The sequence below is a fragment of the Hemitrygon akajei genome, unplaced genomic scaffold, assembly GCF_048418815.1.
Source record: "Hemitrygon akajei unplaced genomic scaffold, sHemAka1.3 Scf000110, whole genome shotgun sequence".
Classification (NCBI taxonomy): domain Eukaryota; kingdom Metazoa; phylum Chordata; class Chondrichthyes; order Myliobatiformes; family Dasyatidae; genus Hemitrygon; species Hemitrygon akajei.
In genome coordinates, this window is record NW_027331996.1 from 1,028,893 (window position 1) to 1,048,232 (window position 19,340).

The 19,340-nt window shown below is 44.7% G+C and overlaps 1 long non-coding RNA gene across 1 annotated transcript; it reads left to right on the forward strand.

The window, feature by feature from the left end:
• The first annotated feature begins 237 nt into the window (after positions 1-237).
• Positions 238-12,175, forward strand: LOC140723349 (uncharacterized). Its single transcript, XR_012097868.1, has 3 exons — positions 238-609; positions 5,812-5,904; positions 11,900-12,175. It is a non-coding gene; the product is annotated as an uncharacterized lncRNA (long non-coding RNA).
• Positions 12,176-19,340: the final 7,165 nt, after the last annotated feature.

Sequence of the window (19,340 nt, forward strand, 5' to 3'; positions counted from 1 at the left end):
TGACTCCCTGGCTTTGTTAGCATATGTTTAGTGTTTCTGTTTTTGATTGTGTGTAATAAAAATTTAAAAAATTTAAAAATAATAAAATTTACTTTGAACTTTGAGCCTCGGGGAACTTGCTTGATTCTGGGAACAAACAGTGACTGACATCTCCAGCTCCCGGCAGCAGCCCGCCCTCGGACACAGGCACAGCCAATCAGAGAACACCGCTGGGAGACTCTTCCCTCCATTGGCTGAGGAGTGTCAGTGGGCGGGACGCTGGGCGGACCGAAGTTTGGAATCGGGAACGAGTGGACCCGGTGAGAGACCCGAGATTGGGAGCAGCTCCCCGGGTAAAGGCTGCAACAGCGGCCGGAGTTTTGAATCCTTCCGATGGCGGAGGTGAAGATTCGGGCGGAGATTCCGTGAGATGTTTCAGCCACACAGAGGGCGCCCGGCCTTTCCCCGCCGTGGATCGGGGCCTGTTGTCTGGAATTGTCTCCCAGACCCGTCCCTTCCTGCTGGGAGACGGGAGCTGCCCCGCAGCGGCTGCCGATGGATCTCCGGAGCTCTCACCGCTCCCCTGTGCAATCCGAACGGCTGAAAACCAAGGGAGAACAAGGCGCAACGGTAAACTCGTGCTTTAGAAAATAAGAAACAGGAGCATGCCTGGCCACCCAGGTGGCAAAGAGTGCATGTGCAATCATAAGAAGCTGTATAAACTTGGGTTGTTTTCTCTGGAGTGCCGGAGGAGATTTGATAGAGGTTGCGCCTATTCCACCCTTTCCTCAGAATAGTCCTTTTTAAAATCTTTTTATTGATTTTAAACAAACATAAATGAAACATGAATACAAAGAGTTTGAGAGTACATAATTAATAGGTTAAGGTATAAATACAAATAGATGATAATAACCTCCCAAACTCATAGTGGTTACAAAAAATGGAGAAAATAAGAAACCCACCCCCCGAAAAAAAAGGAAAAAGTCCTAATCGACATGGGCCATTGCATTATATCAATTATACACAGTAGCGTCAATAACTCCGCACCTCCATCCAAATAATTAAGGACAATAAAAGTAAGGTTTAGGAAAAGTCAGTTTAGCTCATATGAAAATGTTGAATAAATGGTCTCCAAGTTTATTCATATTTAACTGAAGGGTCAAAGAGAACACTTGTAATTTTCTCTAAACTCGAGAAAACCACTGAAATATAGTTGGAGGATTAATTTATTTCCAATTCAATAGGATAGATCTTCTAGCCATTAATGTATCAAATGCAATCATCCGCCGGGCTGAGGGGGGATAAACGACTATTATCCACCATTGATAAACCGAAAATTGCAGTAATAGGATGCGGTTGCAATTTGATATTCAGAACTGTTGAAATAATACCAAAAATATCTTTCCAATAATTTTGCAAACGGAGGCAAGACTAGAACATGTGGGTCAATGAAGCGACTTCAGAATGACATCTGTCACTGGTTGGATTAACATAAGAATAAAATCGAACGAGTTTATCCTTGGACATGTGAGCCCTATGAACAACCTTAAATTGTATTAGGCATGCTTAGCACAAATAGAAGAAGAAATGACTAATTGTAAAATTTTCTCCCATTGCTCTGTGGGTATAAGACAGTGAAGTTCTTTTTCCCATTCCTTCTTAATTATTTCTGATACTCCTGGCTGGATTTTCATGATCATATGATAAATGATGGCTACTTAACCCTTCCGGCAAGGATTTAGAGATAGAATTTTTTTCTGTAATGTCCATTGGACATAATTTCAGAAAATACTAACATTCAAGAAATTTCTAACTTGCAAGTATCTAAAAAAAAATGTGTTTTAGGCTGGATAGCTGTTCAAAGGACATAAAACTGTTATCTAAAAATAGATCACGAAAACATGTTATACCTTTTGTTTTCCATAACACAAAGGCTTGGTCCATAAAAGAGGGCTAGAAAAAGAAGTTAGATATAATAGGGCTTGATTATTCAAGCCAAAGAATTTACGAAATTTAAACCATCTTCTTAATGTATGTTTAACTATAGGATTAGTTATTTGTTTATTCAGTTTAGATAAATCTAAAGGAAGCGAAGATCCTAAAATAGAAAACAATGAGAAGTATTGTACAGATTTATACTCCAAATTTACCAATTGTGGGCAAGGTACTATGACCGATTCCTGTGTCCAAAATATTAAATATTGAATATTAACTGCCCAACAGTAAAATCTCAGGTTTGGCAAAGCAAAACCAACTTCCTTCTTAGGCTTCTGTAAATATTTTTTACTTAATCTACGATTTTTATTCTGCCACACATACGAGGATATTTTGGAGTCAATAATATCAAAAAAAGATTTAGGAATAAAAATTGGTAATGTCTGGAATAAATATAAAAATTTGGGTAATACTATCATCTTGATAGTGTTAATTCGACCAACCAATGACAGAGATAATGGGGAGCACCTGATAACAAGTTTCTTGATTTGTTCAATTAAAGTTAAAAAATTAACTTTAAATAAACCCTTATGTTTCTTGGTAATTTTAATACCCAAATAAGTAAAATGATCTGTGACAAATTTAAATGGTAAGTGTTTACAAATTGGAACTTGCATATTTAATGGAAATAATTCACTCTTATTAAAATTCAGTTTGTAGCCAGAAAAGCTACTAAACTGAGCAAGCAAGGATGAAATAGCAGGAATAGATCTCTCAGGGTCAGATATGTATAGTAACAAATCATCAGCATATAATGATAACTTATAAGTCCCTTACCCACCTAATATAAAAATTCTGCAACGTATTAAATAAATATAGCCATTCAACTCGATCAAACGCTTTTTCAGCATCTAAGGAAATGACATTCTGGTATTTTAGATGAAAAAGTATAAATTATATTAATTAATATAATTAATTATATTAATTTTCTAATGTTAAAAGATGAATAACAGTTTTTAATAAATCTGGTCTGATACTCAGAGATAATTTGAGGCAATACATTTTCTAATCTAGTGGCTAAAATTTTGGTAAAAATCTTAGAATCCGTATTCAGCAAGGATATTGGCCGATAGGATGCACATTCAGTGGAGTCTTTATCTTTTTTAAGAATTGGAGAAATGGAGGCATCATAAAAAGATTGTGGTTACTTAATTACAGTTAACACATCTTTAAAAATTTGGCAAAGCCAAGGAGTGAGTATATAAGAAAAGGATTTTAAACATTCAGCAGTATAACCGTCCGGACCAGGGGCTTTACCTGAATTCATTGAAACAGGGAGTGTGTTCCCCTTTCCAGACCCTGCCTGGGGACTTGTGCCACTCCTCAGGGTTATATATGGAACCTCTCGGACAGGGACAGGGAGTGGGTTCCCCTTTCCAGACCCTGCCCGGGGACTTGTGCCACTCCTCAGGGGTATATATGGAGCCTCTCTGGCAGGGACAGGGAGTGGATTCCCCTTTCCAGACCCTGCCTGGGGACTTGTGCCACTCCTCAGGGTTATATATGGAACCTCTCGGACAGGGACAGGGAGTGGGTTCCCCTTTCCCAGGCAGATGCCCGAAGGTGACTGGGAGCCACCAGTGGGGCTGATGTAATACAAGCCATGGCACGGTGGGTCGCTGAGGTAACGGAACCCATTTGAATGACAGCCCGACTGCATGCGGATTTTGGTGAATTTACCCGATAACTACAGAAAAAAGGAGAATCCCTTGCGTACTTTATAGCTCGTTTTAAGAATACGTGAGAGTCCAATGCCGGCAAACCCCTGGACAGATCAGTATGTCCAGCTGGCAGTGCAGACTTTTCTAAACTGTCTCAGACCCAAGCCTGCCCACTCCTTTAAGTTAACTAATCTCAATTCGCTGAGACAGACCTGGCCCCAGGTGACATAAATTCTGATGAATATGGAGCGCAATTGACTCTTTAAAGGGACTGGGGCAAAGTGAGGGTGTGTACAGAGAACCTGATAGTGAGGAGATGGAGTTCGGGTCCCGACGAAGAACCCAGAACGGGTGGCAGGATCTTGCGGACGGTGCAGATGAAGAGGACACTTGGCTAAGGACAGAGACGGGGTTTGTAGAAACAGGGCACATTGGGCCAGAGATTGTCGTACTGCAATCACAGACAAGAATAATAAGAGGCAAAAAGAGAGCTTGGATCACAGTAATAATTGACAGAGTACCACATTTACTCTCCACAATCCCTTTGGTCCCGGATAGGACAGGCCAGAGGGGACGAATCACAGTGATACTCGACAGAGTACCACATTTACTCTCCGCAATCCCTTTGGTCCCGGATAGGCCAGGCCAGAGGGGACGGATCACAGTGATACTCGACAGAGTACCACATTTACTCTCCACAATCCCTTTGGTCCTGGATAGGGCAGGCCAGAGGGGGCGGATCACAGTGATACTCGACAGAGTACCGCATTTACTCTCCACAATCCCTTTGGTCCCGGATAGGGCAGGCCAGAGGGGACGGATCACACTGATACTCGACAGAGTACCATATTCACTCTCCACAATCCCTTTGGTCCTGGATAGGGCAGGCCAGAGGGGGCGGATCACAGTGATAACCGACAGAGTACCACATTTACTCTGCACAATCCCTTTGGTCCCGGATCGGCCAGGCCAGAGGGGACGGCGATACAGGCGGCTGTGATCAGCCTCACCACACAGGCAGGCTCTTTTCTCACTGCTGTAATCAGGTAGAAGGTACTAGAGCCTCAGGACTCGCCCCACCAGGGTCAGGAACAGTTACTACACCTCAACCATCAGTCTGTGGAACAACACAGGATTACTGCACTCACCTGCTGTCCATAGAGATGCTCCCACAACAAATCATCGTATTGGGACTGTCTCAAAATGAGTGAAATAAGACGTGGTTTGACTGAGACAGATCACATTCCTGTCTCAGAATTAGAGAAATTCAATCTCACAGGATATTTACAGCGGAAGGGCTGGAATGATGTTTCCCATAAGGTGTGGAACCAGCGCTCACAGACTCAAAATCCGAGGACAACTCAGCAGGACTGAGATGAGGAGAAATTTCCTCACCCAGAGTGCAGTGAATCATTGCAATTATCTCCACAAGGTTTCTAAATTTAATAGACATATCCTGGGGCTCAGCGGTGATGGAAAGTTGCAGGAAACTGGTGCTGACGTCAAAAGTCTAGCATGTTCTGAGTGAAGGGCAGAAGAGCTGCAAGGGGCCGAATGGCCACACCTTCTCTATTTCTTATTTTCTGAAACACGAGTTTACCTTTGCGCCTCACTGTTTCTTGTCCTGTCAGATTGAACAGGGAGCGCTGAGTGCACCGGACATCTATCGGCAGCCGCTGCGGTTATTTCATGTTCTCGTTGTATATTTGCATTGGCGAAGTTTGTTGTCTTCTGCACTCTGGTTGATCTTTCAGTGATCCAGATATAATTACCATTCTGTAGCTTTGCTCTGTATGTTTGTAGGAGTTGTACATGGCGACTTATATGTACTCTGTTAGTTTTTGGAATAGTCGCTTGGGGAATCTGAGGTGGAGGAGTATTTGGGGCTTATTTAAAATTATGCATAGATATTATCCAACCAATGTTTATTTGGCATGGTTAATTCTGATATTGAAACTAACTGTTAATTTTGTGGTTTATATCCAGAGAATTTATTTCATCTGTTTCAGGATTGTGAATGTGTTAAAACATTTTGGGTTGATGTTTGTCAATTTATAGATCAATATATTAATGTGGATTTTACTTTTTGTTTTCAAAATGTCTTATTTGGGTTTACTAATAACACCAAATCTCATAGGGATCATTTCTTTATCATAAATCTTTTGTTAATTTACAGCAAATTTTATATCCATAAATGCAACTCCGGTGCTGTGAGCGCTCCCCTGTGCAAAAGGACAGGCTGAAGGTCAAGGCAGAACCAGGCGCAAAGGTAAACTCGGACTTTAGAAAATAAGTAACAGGAGCAGGCCTGGCCACTCGGCCCGTTGCGCCTATTCCACCCTTTCCTCAGAGTAGTCCTTTTTAAATCTTTTTATTGATTTTAAACAAACATAAATGAAACATGAATACAAAGAGCTTGAGAGTACATAATTAATAGGTTAAGGTATAAATATAAATAGATGATAATAACCTCCCAAACTCATAGTGGTTACAAAAAATGGCGAAAATAAGAACCCCCCCCCCCAAAAAAATGAAAAAAATCCTAATCGACATGGGCCATTGCATTATATTAATTATACACAGTAGCGTCAGTAACTCCGCACCTCCATCCAAATAATTAAGGACAATAAAAGTAAGGTTTAGGAAAAGTCAGTTTAGCTCATATGAAAATGTTGAATAAATGGTCTCCAAGTTTCTTCAAATTTAACTGAAGGGACAAAGACAACACTTGTAATTTTTTCTAAACTCGAGAAAACCACTGAAATATAGTTGGAGGATTAATTTCTTTCCAATTCAATAGGATAGATCTTCTAGCCATTAATGTAACAAATGCAATCATCCGCCGGGCTGAGGGGGGATAAACGACTATTATCCACCTTTGGTAAACCGAAAATTGCAGTAATAGGATGCGGTTGCAATTTGATATTCAGAACTGTTGAAATAATACCAGAAATATCTTTCCAATAATTTTGCAAACAGGGGCAAGACCAGAACATGTGGGTCAATGAAGCGACTTCAGAATGACATCTGTCACTGGTTGGATTAACATAAGAATAAAATCAAGCGAGTTTATCCTTGGACATGTGAGCCCTATGAACAACCTTAAATTGTATTAGGCATGCTTAGCACAAATAGAAGAAGAATTGACTAATTGTAAAATTTTCTCCCACTGCTCTGTGGGTATAAGATAGTGAAGTTCTTTTTCCCATTCCTTCTTAATTATTTCTGATACTCCTGGCTGTATTTTCATGATCATATGATAAATGATGGCTACTTAACCCTTCTGGCAAGGATTCAGAGCTAGAATTTTTTCTGTAATGTCCATTGGACATAATTTCAGAAAATACTAACATTTAAGAAATTTCTAACTTGCAAGTATCTAAAAAAAATGGTTTTTAGGCTGGGCAGCTGTTCAAAGGACATAAAACCGTTATCTAAAAATAGATCACGAAAACATGTTATACCTTCTGTTTTCCATAACACAAAGGCTTGGTCCATAAAAGAGGGCTGGAAAAAGAAGTTAGATATAATAGGGCTTGATTATTCAAGCCAAAGAATTTACGAAACTGAAACCATATTCTTAATGTATGTTTAACTATAGGATTAGTTATTTGTTTATTCGGTTTAGATAAAGCAAAAGGAAGCGAAGATCCTAAAATAGAAAACAATGAGAAGATTTGTACAGAATTACACTCCAAATTTACCCATTGTGGGCAAGGTACTATGACCGATTCTTGTGTCCAAAATATTAAATATTGAATATTAACTGCCCAATAGTAAAATCTCAGGTTTGGCAAAGCAAAACCACCTTCCTTCTTAGGCTTCTGTAAATATTTTTTACTTAATCTAGGATTTTTATTCTGCCACACATACGAGGATATTTTGGAGTCAATAATATCAAAAAAAAAGATTTAGGAATAAAAATTGGTCATGCTTGGAATAAATAAAAAAATTTGGGTAATACTATCATCTTGATAGTATTAATTCGACCAACCACTGACAGAGATAATGGGGACCACCTGGTAACAAGTTGCTTGATTTGTTCAATTAAAGGTAAAAAATTAACTTTAAATAAACCCTTATGTTTCTTGGTAATTTTAATACCCAAATAGGTATAATGATCTGTGACAACTTTAAATGGTAAGTGTTTATAAATTGGAACTTGCATATTTAATGGAAATCATTCACTCTTATTAAAATTCAGTTTGTAGCCAGAAAAGCTACTAAACTGAGCAAGCAAGGATGAAATAGCAGGAATAGATCTCTCAGGGACAGATATGTATAGTAACAAATCATCAGCATTTAATGATAACTTATAAGTCCCTTACCCACGGGTAATACCAAAAATATTAGGTGATTCACGAATGGCAACGGCTAAAGTTTCCAAAGCAATGTCAAATAATAGAGGACTTAAAGGGCAGCCTTGCCTCGTACCACGGACAAATGAAAAAAAGGAGATCTTTGATCATTGGTAAGAACCGACGCCAAAGGTTTATAATGCATTAATTTAATCCATGATGTAAATTTCAAGCTAAAATTAAAATTCTGCAACGTATTAAATAAATATAGCCATTCAACTCTACCGAACGCTTTTTCAGCATCTAAGGGTATTACATTCTGTTATTTTAGATGAAGAAGTATAAATTATATTAATTAACTTTCTAATGTTAAAAGATGAATAACAGTTTTTAATAAATCTGGTCTGATCTTCAGAGATAATTTGAGGTAATACATTTTCTAATCTAGTGGCCAAAATTTTGGTAAAAATCTTAGAATCCGTATTCAGCAAGGATATTGGCCAATAGGATGCACATTCAGTGGGGTCTTTATCTTTTTTAAGAATTGGAGAAATGGAGGCATCATAAAAAAGATTGTGGTTATTTACCTACAGTTAATGCATCTTTAAAAATTTTACTAAGCCAAGGAGCGAGTATAGAAGAAAAGGATTTTAAAAATTCAGCAGTATACCTGTCCGGACCAGGGGCTTGACCTGAATTCATTGAAAAAGGGAGTGGGTTCCCCTTTCCAGACCCTACCCGGGGACTTGTGCCACTCCTCAGGGTTATACATGGAACCTCTCGGACAGGGACAGGGAGTGGGTTCCCCTTTCCAGACCCTGCCCGGGGACGTGCCACGTCTCAGTGTTATATATGGAACCTCTCGGACAGGGACAGGGAGTGGGTTCCCCTTTCCAGACCCTGCCCGGGGACTTGTGCCACTCCTCAGGGTTATATATGGAACCTCTCGGGCAGGGACAGGGAGCGGGTTCCCCTTTCCAGACCCTGCCCGGGGACTTGTGCCACTCCTCAGGGTTATATATGGAACCTCTCGGGCAGGGACAGGGAGCGGGTTCCCCTTTCCAGACCCTGCCCGGGGACTTGTGGCACGCCTCAGGGTTATATATGGAACCTCTCGGGCAGGGACAGGGAGTGGTTTCCCCTTTCCAGACCCTACCCGGGGACTTGTGCCACTCCTCAGGGTTATATATGGAACCTCTCAGACAGGGGCAGGGAGTGGGATCCCCATTCCAGACCCTGCCCGGGGACTTGTGCCACTCCTCAGGGTTATATATGGAACCTCTCAGACAGGGACAGGGAGTGGGTTCCCCATTCCAGACCCTGCGCGGGGACTTGTGCCACTCCTCAGGGTTATATATGGAACCTCTCAGACAGGGGCAGGGAGAGGGTTCCCCTTTCCAGACCCTGCCCGGGGACTTGTGCCACTCCTCAGGGTTATATATTGAACCTCTCGGGCAGGGACAGGGAGAGGGTTCCCCTTTCCAGACCCTGCCCGGGGACTGGTGGCACGCCTCAGGGTTATATATGGAACCTCTCGGGCAGGGACAGGAAGTGGGTTCCACTTTCCAGACCCTGCCAGGGGACTTGTACCACTCCTCAGGGTTATATATAGAACCTTCTGGACAGGGACATGGAGTGGGTTCCCTTTTCCAGACCCTGCCCGGGGACTGGTGGCACGCCTCAGGGTTATATATGGAACCTCTCGGGCAGGGACAGGGAGTGGGTTCCACTTTCCAGACCCTGCCCGGGGACTTGTGGCACGCCTCAGGGTTATATATGGAACCTCTCGGGCAGGGACAGGGAGTGGGTTCCCCTTTCCCAGGCAGATGCCCGAAGGTGACCGGGAGCCACCAGAGGGGCTGATGTAATACAAGCCATGGCATGGTGGGTCGCTGAGGTAAGGGAACCCATTGGAATGACAGCCCGACTGCATGCGGATTTTGGTGAATTTACCCGATAACGACAGAAAAAAGGAGAATCCCTTGCGTACTTTATAGCTCGTTTTAAGGATATGTGAGAGTCCAATGCCGGCAAACCTCTGGACAGATCAGTATGTCCAGCTGGCAGTGCAGACTTTTCTAAACTGTCTCAGACCCAAGCCTGCCCACTCCTTTAAGTTAACTAATCTCAATTCGCTGTGTCAGACCTGGCCCCAGGGTGACATCAATTCTGATAAATATGGAGCGCAATTGACTCTTTAAAGGGACTGGGGAAAAGCGAGAGTGTGCACAGAGAACCGGTAGTGAGGAGATGGAGTTCGGGTCCCGACGAAGAACCCAGAACGGGTGGCAGGATCGTGCGGACGGTGCAGATGAAGAGGACACTTGGCTAAGGACAGAGACGGGGTTTGTAGAAACAGGGGACATTGGGCAGTGATTGTCGCTCTGCAATCACAGACAAGAATAATAAGGGACAGGAAGAGAGCCCGGATCACAGTGATAATCGATAGAGTACCACATTTACTCTCCACAATCCCTCTGGTCCCGGATAGGGCAGGCCAGAGGGGACGGATCACACTGATACTCGACAGAGTACCACATTTACTCTCCACAATCCCTTTGGTCCCGGATAGGGCAGGCCAGAGGGGACGGATCACACTGATACTCGACAGAGTACCACATTTACTCTCCACAATCCCTCTGGTCGCGGATAGGGCAGGCCAGAGGGGACGGATCACAGTGATACTCGACAGAGTACCACATTTACTCTCCACAATCCCTTTGGTCGCGGATAGGGCAGGCCAGAGCGGACGGATCACTGTGATACTCGACAGAGTACCACATTTACTCTCCACAATTCCTTTGGTACCGGATAGGGCAGGCCAGAGGGGACTACCACAGTGATACTCGACAGAGTAACAGATTTACTCTCCACAATCCCTTTGGTCCCGGAGAGGGCAGGCCAGAGGAGACGGATCACAGTGATACTCGACAGAGTACCACATTTACTCTCCACAATCCCTTTGGTCCCGGATAGGGCAGACCAGAGGGGACGGACCACAGTGATACTCGACAGAGTAACAGATGTACTCTCCACAATCCCTTTGGTCCCGGATAGGGCAGGCCAGAGTGGACGGACCACAGTGATACTCGACAGAGTACCACATTTACTCTCCACAATCCTTTTGGTCCCGGATAGGGCAGGCCAGAGGGGACGGGCCACAGTGATACTCGACAGAGTAACAGATTTACTCTCCACAATCCCTTTGGTCCTGATAGGGCAGGCCAGAGTGGATGGATCACAGTGATACTCGACAGAGTACCACATTTACTCTCCACAATCCCTTTGGTCCCGGATAGGGCAGGCCAGAGCGGACGGTGATACAGGCGGCTGTGATCAGTCTCACCACACAGGCAGGCTCTTTTCTCACTGCTGCAATCGGGTAGAAGTTACGAGAGCCTCAGGACTCGCCGCACCAGGGTCAGGAACAGTTACTACCCCTCAACCATCGGGCTGTGGACAACACAGGACAACTGCACTCACTTGCTGTCCATAAAGATGCTCCCACAACAAATCATCGTACTGGGACTGTCTCAAAATGAGTGAAATAAGAGGTGGTTTGACTGAGAGAGATCACATTCCTGTCTCAGAATTAGAGAAATACAATCTCACAGGATATTTACAGCGGAAGGGCTGGAATTAAGTTTCCCATAAGGCGTGGAACCAGCGCTCACGGATTCAAAATCCGAGGACAACTCAGCAGGACTGAGATGAGCAGAAATTTCCTCACCCAAAGTTCAGTGAATAATTGCAATTATCTCTACAAGGTTTCTAAATTGAATAGACATATCCTGGGGCTCAGCGGTGATTGAAAGTTGCAGGAAAGTGGTGCTGAAGTCAAAGGTCAAGCATGTTCTGAGTGAAGGGCAGAAGAGGCGCAAGGGGCCGAATGGCCACGCCTTCTCTATTTCTTATTTTCTGAAACACGAGTTTACCTTTGCGCCTCACTGTTTCTTGTCCTGTCAGATTGAACAGGGAGCACTGAGAGCACCGGACATCTATCGGCAGCCGCTGCGGTTATTTCATGTTCTCGTTGTTTATTTGCATTGGCGAAGTTTGTTGTCTTCTGCACTCTGGTTGATCTTTCAGTGATCCAGGTATAGTTACCGTTCTGTAGCTTTGCTCTGTATGTTTGTAGGAGTTGTATGTGGCGACTTATATGTACTCTGTTAATAAAATTTACTTTGAACTTTAAGCCTCTGGGAACTTGCTTTGATTCTGAGAACAAACAGTGACTGACATCTCCGGCTCCCGGCAGCAGCCCGCCCTCGGACACCCTCACAGCCAATCAGCGACCACCGCTGGGAGACTCTTGCCTCTATTGGCTGAGGAGTGTCAGTGGGCGGGACGCTGGGCGGACCGAAGTTTGGAACCGGGAACGAGCGGACCCGGTGAGAGACCCGAGATTGGGAGCAGCTCCCCGGGTAAAGGCTGCAACAGCGGCCGGAGTTTTGAATCCTTCCGATGGCGGAGGTGAGATTCGGGCGGAGATTCCGTCAGATGTTTCAGCCACACAGGGGGAGCCCGGTCTTTCCCCGCCGTGGATCGGGGCCTATTGTCCGGAGTTTCCTCCCAGTCCTGTCTCCTGCTGCTGGGATACGGGAGCTGGCCCGCAGCGGCTGCCAATGGATCTCCGGAGCTCTCACCGCTCCCCTGTGCAAAAGGACAGGCTGAAGGTCAAGGGAGAACCAGGCGCAAAGGTAAACTCGGACTTTAGAAAATAAGTAACAGGAGCAGGCCTGGCCACTCGGCCCGTTGCGCCTATTCCACCCTTTCCTCAGAATAGTCCTTTTTAAAAATTTTTTATTGATTTTAAACAAACATGAATACAAAGAGCTTGAGAGTACATCATTAATAGGTTAAGGTATAAATACAAATAGATGATAATAACCTCCTAAACTCACGGTTACAAAAAATGGCGAAAATAAGAATTCCTCCCCCCCAAAAAAATGAAAAAAATCCTAACCGACATGGGCCATTGCATTATATCAATTATACACAGTAGCGTCAGTAACTCCGCACCTCCATCCAAATAATTAAGGACAATAAAAGTAAGGTTTAGGAAAAATCAGTTTAGCTCATATGAAAATGTTGAATAAATGGTCTCCATGTTTCTTCATATTTAACTGAAGGGTCAAAGACAACACTTGTAATTTTTTCTAAACTCGAGAAAACCACTGAAATATAGTTGGAGGATTAATTTCTTTCCAGTTCAATAGGATAGATCTTCTAGCCATTAATGTAACAAATGCAATCATCCGCCGGGCTGAGGGGGAATAAAGGACTATTATCCACCATCGGTAAACCGAAAATTGCAGTAATAGGATGCGGTTGCAATTTGATATTCAGAACTGTTGAAATAATACCAAAAATATCTTTCCAATAATTTTGCAAACAGGGGCAAGACCAGAACATGTGGGTCAATGAAGCGACTTCAGAATGACATCTGTCACTGGTTGGATTAACATTAGAATAAAATCGAGCGAGTTTATCCTTGGACATGTGAGCCCTATGAACAACCTTAAATTGTATTAGGCATGTTTAGCACAAATAGAAGAAGAATTGACTAATTGTAAAATTTTCTCCCACTGCTCTGTGGGTATAAGACAGTGAAGTTCTTTTTCCCATTCCTTCTTAATTATTTCTGATACTCCTGGCTGTATTTTCATGATCATATGATAAATGATGGCTACTTAACCCTTCTGGCAAGGATTCAGAGCTAGAATTTTTTCTGTAATGTCCATTGGACATAATTTCAGAAAATACTAACATTCAAGAAATTTCTAACTTGCAAGAATCTAAAAAAAATGGCTTTTAGGCTGGGCAGCTGTTCAAAGGACATAAAACTGTTATCTAAAAATAGATCACGAAAACATGTTATACCTTTTGTTTTCCAAAACACAAAGGCTTGGTCCATAAAAGAGGGCTGGAAAAAGAAGTTAGATATAATAGGGCTTGATTATTCAAGCCAAAGAATTTACGAAACTGAAACCATATTCATAATGTATGTTTAACTATAGGATTAGTTATTTGTTTATTCGGTTTAGATAAAGCAAAAGGAACGAAGATCCTAAAATAGAAAACAATGAGAAGTCTTGTACAGATTTACACTCCAAATTTACCCATTGTGGGCAAGGTACTATGACCGATTCTTGTGTCCAAAATATTAAATATTGAATATTAACTGCCCAATAGTAAAATCTCAGGTTTGGCAAAGCAAAACCACCTTCCTTCTTAGGCTTCTGTAAATATTTTTTACTTAATCTAGGATTTTTACTCTGCCACACATACGAGGATATTTTGGAGTCAATAATATCAAAAAAAGATTTAGGAATAAAAATTGGTAATGCTTGGAATAAATATAAAAATTTGGGTAATACTATCATCTTGAAAGTATTAATTCGACCAACCAATGACAGAGATAATGGGGACCACCTGGTAACAAGTTGCTTGATTTGTTCAATTAAAGGTAAAAAATTAACTTTAAATAAACCCTTATGTTTCTTGGTAATTTTAATACCCAAATAAGTAAAATGATCTGTGACAACTTTAAATGGTAAGTGTTTATAAATTGGAACTTGCATAGTTAATGGAAATAATTCACTCTTATTAAAATTCAGTTTGTAGCCAGAAAAGCTACTAAACTGAGCAAGCAAGGATGAAATAGCAGGAATAGATCTCTCGGGGTCAGATATGTATAGTAACAAGTCATCAGCATATAATGATAACTTATAAGTCCCTTACCCACGGGTAATACCAAAAATATTAGGTGATTCACGAATGGCAACGGCTAAAGGTTCCAAAGCAATGTCAAATAATAGAGGACTTAAAGGGCAGCCTTGCCTCGTACCACGGGACAACTGATAAAAAGGAGATCTTTGATTATTGGTAAAACCGAAGCCAAAGGTTTATAATACATTAATTTAATCCATGATATAAATTTTAAGCTAAAATTAAAATTCTGCAACGTATTAAATAAATATAGCCATTCAAATCTATTGAACGCTTTTTCAGCATCCAAGGAAATGACATTCTGGTATTTTAGATGAAGAAGTATAAATTATATTAATTAATTTTCGAATGTTAAAAGATGAATAACAGTTTTTAATAAATCCGGTCTGATCTTCAGAGATAATTTGAGGTAATACATTTTCTAATATAGTGGCCAAAATTTTGGTAAAAATCTTGGAATCCGTATTCAGCAAGGATATTGGCCGATAGGATGCACATTCAGTGGGGTCTTTATCTTTTTTTAAGAATTGGAGAAATGGAGGCATCATAAAATTGTGGTTATTTACCTACAGTTAACGCATCTTTAAAAATTTTACAAAGCCAAGGAGCGAGTATAGAAGAAAAGGATTTAAAATATTCAGCAGTATAACTGTCCGGACCAGGGGCTTTACCTGAATTCATTGAAAAAGGAAGTGGGTTCCCCTTTCCAGACCCTGCCCGGGGACTTGTGCCACTCCTCAGGGGTATATATGGAACCTCTCGGACAGGGACAGGGAGTGGGTTCCCCTTTCCAGACCCTGCCCGGGGACTTGTACTACTCCTCAGGGTTATATATGGAACCTCTCGGACAGGGAGAGGGTTCCCCTTTCCAGACCCTGCTCGGGGACGTGCCACTCCTCAGGGTTATATATAGAACCGCTCGGACAGGGACAGGGAGTGGGTTCCCCTTTCCAGACCCTGCCCGGGGACTTGTACCACTCCTCAGGGTTATATATGGAACCTCTCGGACAGGGACAGGGAGTGGGTTCCCCTTTCCAGACCCTGCCCGGGGACTTGTACCACTCCTCAGGGTTATATATGGAACCTCTCGGACAGGGACAGGGAGTGGGTTCCCCTTTCCAGACCCTGCCCGGGGACGTGCCACTCCTCAGAGTTATATATGGAACCTCTCAGAAAGGGACAGGGAATGGGTTCCCTTTTCCAGACCCTGCCCGGGGACTTGTGCCACTCCTCAGGGTTATATATGGAACCTCTCGGGCAGGGACAGGGAGTGGGTTCCCCTTTCCAGACCCTGCCCGGGGACTTGTGCCACTCCTCAGTGTTATTTATGGAACCTCTCGGACAGGGATAGGGAGTGGGTTCCCCTTTCCAGACCCTGCCTGGGGACTTGTGCCACTCCTCAGGGTTATATATGGAACCTCTCGGACAGGGACAGGGAGTGGGTTCCCCTTTCCAGACCCTGCCCGGGGACTTGTGCCACTCCTCAGGGTTATATATGGAATCTCTCGGGCAGGGACAGGGAGTGGGTTCCCCTTTCCAGACCCTGCTCGGGGACGTGCCACTCCTCAGGGTTATATATAGAACCTCTCGGACAGGGACAGGGAGTGGGTTCCCCTTTCCAGACCCTGCCCGGGGACTTGTACCACTCCTCAGGGTTATATATGGAACCTCTCGGGCAGGGACAGGGAGTGGGTTCCCCTTTCCAGACCCTGCCCGGGGACTTGTGCCACTCCTCAGGGTTATATATGGAACCTCTCGGACAGGGACAGGGAGTGGGTTCCCCTTTCCAGACCCTGCCCGGGGACTTGTACCACTCCTCAGGGTTATATATGGAACCTCTCGGACAGGGAGTGGGTTCCCCTTTCCAGACCCTGCCCGGGGACTTGTGCCACTCCTCAGGGTTATATATGGATCCTCTCGGACAGGAACAGGGAGTGGGTTCCCCTTTCCAGACCCTGCCCGGGGACTTGTGCCACTCCTCAGAGTTATATATGGAACCTCTCAGAAAGGGACAGGGAATGGGTTCCCTTTTCCAGACCCTGCCCGGGGACTTGTGCCACTCCTTAGGGTTATTTATGGAACCTCTCGGGCGGGGACAGGGAGTGGGTTCCCCTTTCCAGACACTGCCCGGGGACTTGTGCCACTCCTCAGGGTTATATATGGAACCTCTCGGGCAGGGACAGGGAGTGGTTTCCCCTTTCCAGACCCTGCCCGGGGACTTGTGCCACTCCTCAGTGTTATTTATGGAACCTCTCGGACAGGGATAGGGAGTGGGTTCCCCTTTCCAGACCCTGCCCGGGGACTTGTGCCACTCCTCAGGGTTATATATGGAACCTCTCGGACAGGGACAGGGAGTGGGTTCCCCTTTCCAGACCCTGCCTGGGGACTTGTGCCACTCCTCAGTGTTATATATGGAACCTCTCGGACAGGGACAGGGAGTGGGTTCCCCTTTCCAGACCCTGCCCGGGGACTTGTGCCACTCCTCAGGGTTATATATGGAACCTCTCGGACAGGGACAGGGAGTGGGTTCCCCTTTCCAGACCCTGCCCGGGGACTTGTGCCACTCCTCAGGGTTATATATGGAACCTCTCGGAGAGGGACAGGGAGTGGGTTCCCCTTTCCAGACCCTGCCCGGGGACTTGTGCCACTCCTCAGGGTTATATATGGAATCTCTCGGGCAGGGACAGGGAGTGGGTTCCCCTTTCCCAGGCCCTGCCCAGGGACTTGAGCCACTCCTCAGGGTTATATATGGATCCTCTCGGACAGGGACAGGGAGTGGGTTCCCCTTTCCCAGGCAGATGCCCGAAGGTGACCGGGAGCCACCAGAGGGGCTGATGTAATGGCACGGTGGGGGTAAGGGAACCCATTTGAATGACAGCCCGACTGCATGCGGATTTTGGTGAATTTACCCGATAACTACAGAAAAAAGGAGAATCCCTTGCGTACTTTATAGCTCGTTTTAAGGATACGTGAGAGTCCAATGCCGGCAAACCCCTGGACAGATCAGTATGTCCAGCTGGCAGTGCAGACTTTTCTAAACTGTCTCAGACCCAAGCCTGCCCACCCCTTTAAGTTAACTAATCTCAATTCGCTGTGTCAGACCTGGCCCCGGGTGACATAAATTCTGATGAATAGGGAGAGCAATTGACTCTTTAAAGGGACTGGGGAAAAGCGAGAGTGTGCACAGAGAACCAGTAGTGAGGAGATGGAGTTCGGGTCCCGTCGAAGAACCCAGAACGGGTGGCAGGATCGTGCGGACGGTGCAGATGCGGACAGTTGGCTAAGGACAGAAACGGGGTTTGTAGAAAGAGGGGACATTGGGCCAGAGATTGTCGCACTGCATTCACAGACAAGAATAATAAGGGGCAGGGATAGAGCCTGGTCCACAGTAATACTCGACAGATTACCACATTTACTCTCCACAATCCCTTTGGTCCCGGATAGGGTTGGCCAGAGGGGACGGATCACAGTAATAGTCGACAGAGTACCACATTTACTCTCCACAATCCCTTTCGTCCTGGATAGGGCAGGCCAGAGGCGACGGATAACAGTAATAATCGACAGCGTACCACATTTACTCTCCACAATCCCTTTGGCCCCAGATAGGGCAGGCCAGAGGGGACGGATCACAGTCATACTCGACAGAGTACCACATTTACTTTCCACAATCCCTTTGGTCCCGGATAGGGCAGGCCAGAGGGGACGGATCACAGTGATACTCGACAGAGTACCACATTTACTCTCCACAATCCCTTTGGTCCCGGATAGGGCAGGCCAGAGGGGACGGATCACAGTCATACTCGACAGAGTACCACATTTACTCTCCACAATCCCTTTGGTCCCAGATAGGGCAGGCCAGAGTGGACGGATCACAGTGATATTCGACAGAGTACCACATTTACTCTCCACAGTCCCTTTGGTCCCGTGCACGGCAGGCCAGAGGGGACGGATGAGAGTGATACTCGACAGAGTACCACATTTACTCTCTACAATCCCTTTGGTCCCGGATAGGGCAGGCCAGAGGGGACGGATCACAGTGATATTCGACAGAGTACCACATTTACTCTCCACAATCCCTTTGGTCCCGGATAGGGCAGGCCAGAGGGGACGGATCACAGTGATATTCGACAGAGTACCACATTTACTCTCCACAATCCCTTTGCTCCCGGATAGGGCAGGCCAGAGAGGACGGATCACAGTGATACTCGACAGAGTACCACATTTACTCTCCACAATCCCTTTTGTCCCGGATAGGGCAGGCCAGAGGGGACGGTGATACAGGCGGCTGTGATCAGGCTCACCACACAGGCAGGCTCTTTTCTCACTGCTGTAATCAGGTAGAAGGTACAAGAGCCTCAGGGCTCATCCCACCAGGGTCAGGAACAGTTACTACCCCTCAGCCATCAGGCTGTGGAACAATACAGGATAACTGCCCTCACTTGTCCATAGACATGCTCCCACAACAAATCATCATACTGGGACTGTCTCCAAATGAGTGAAATAAGAGGTGGTTTGACTGAGACAGATCACATTCCTGTCTCAGAATTAGAGAAATACAATCTCACAGGATATTTACAGCGGAAGGGCTGGAATGATGTTTCCCATAAGGTGTGGAACCAGCGGTCACAGACTCAAAATCGGAGGACAACTCAGCAGGACTGAGATGAGGAGAAAT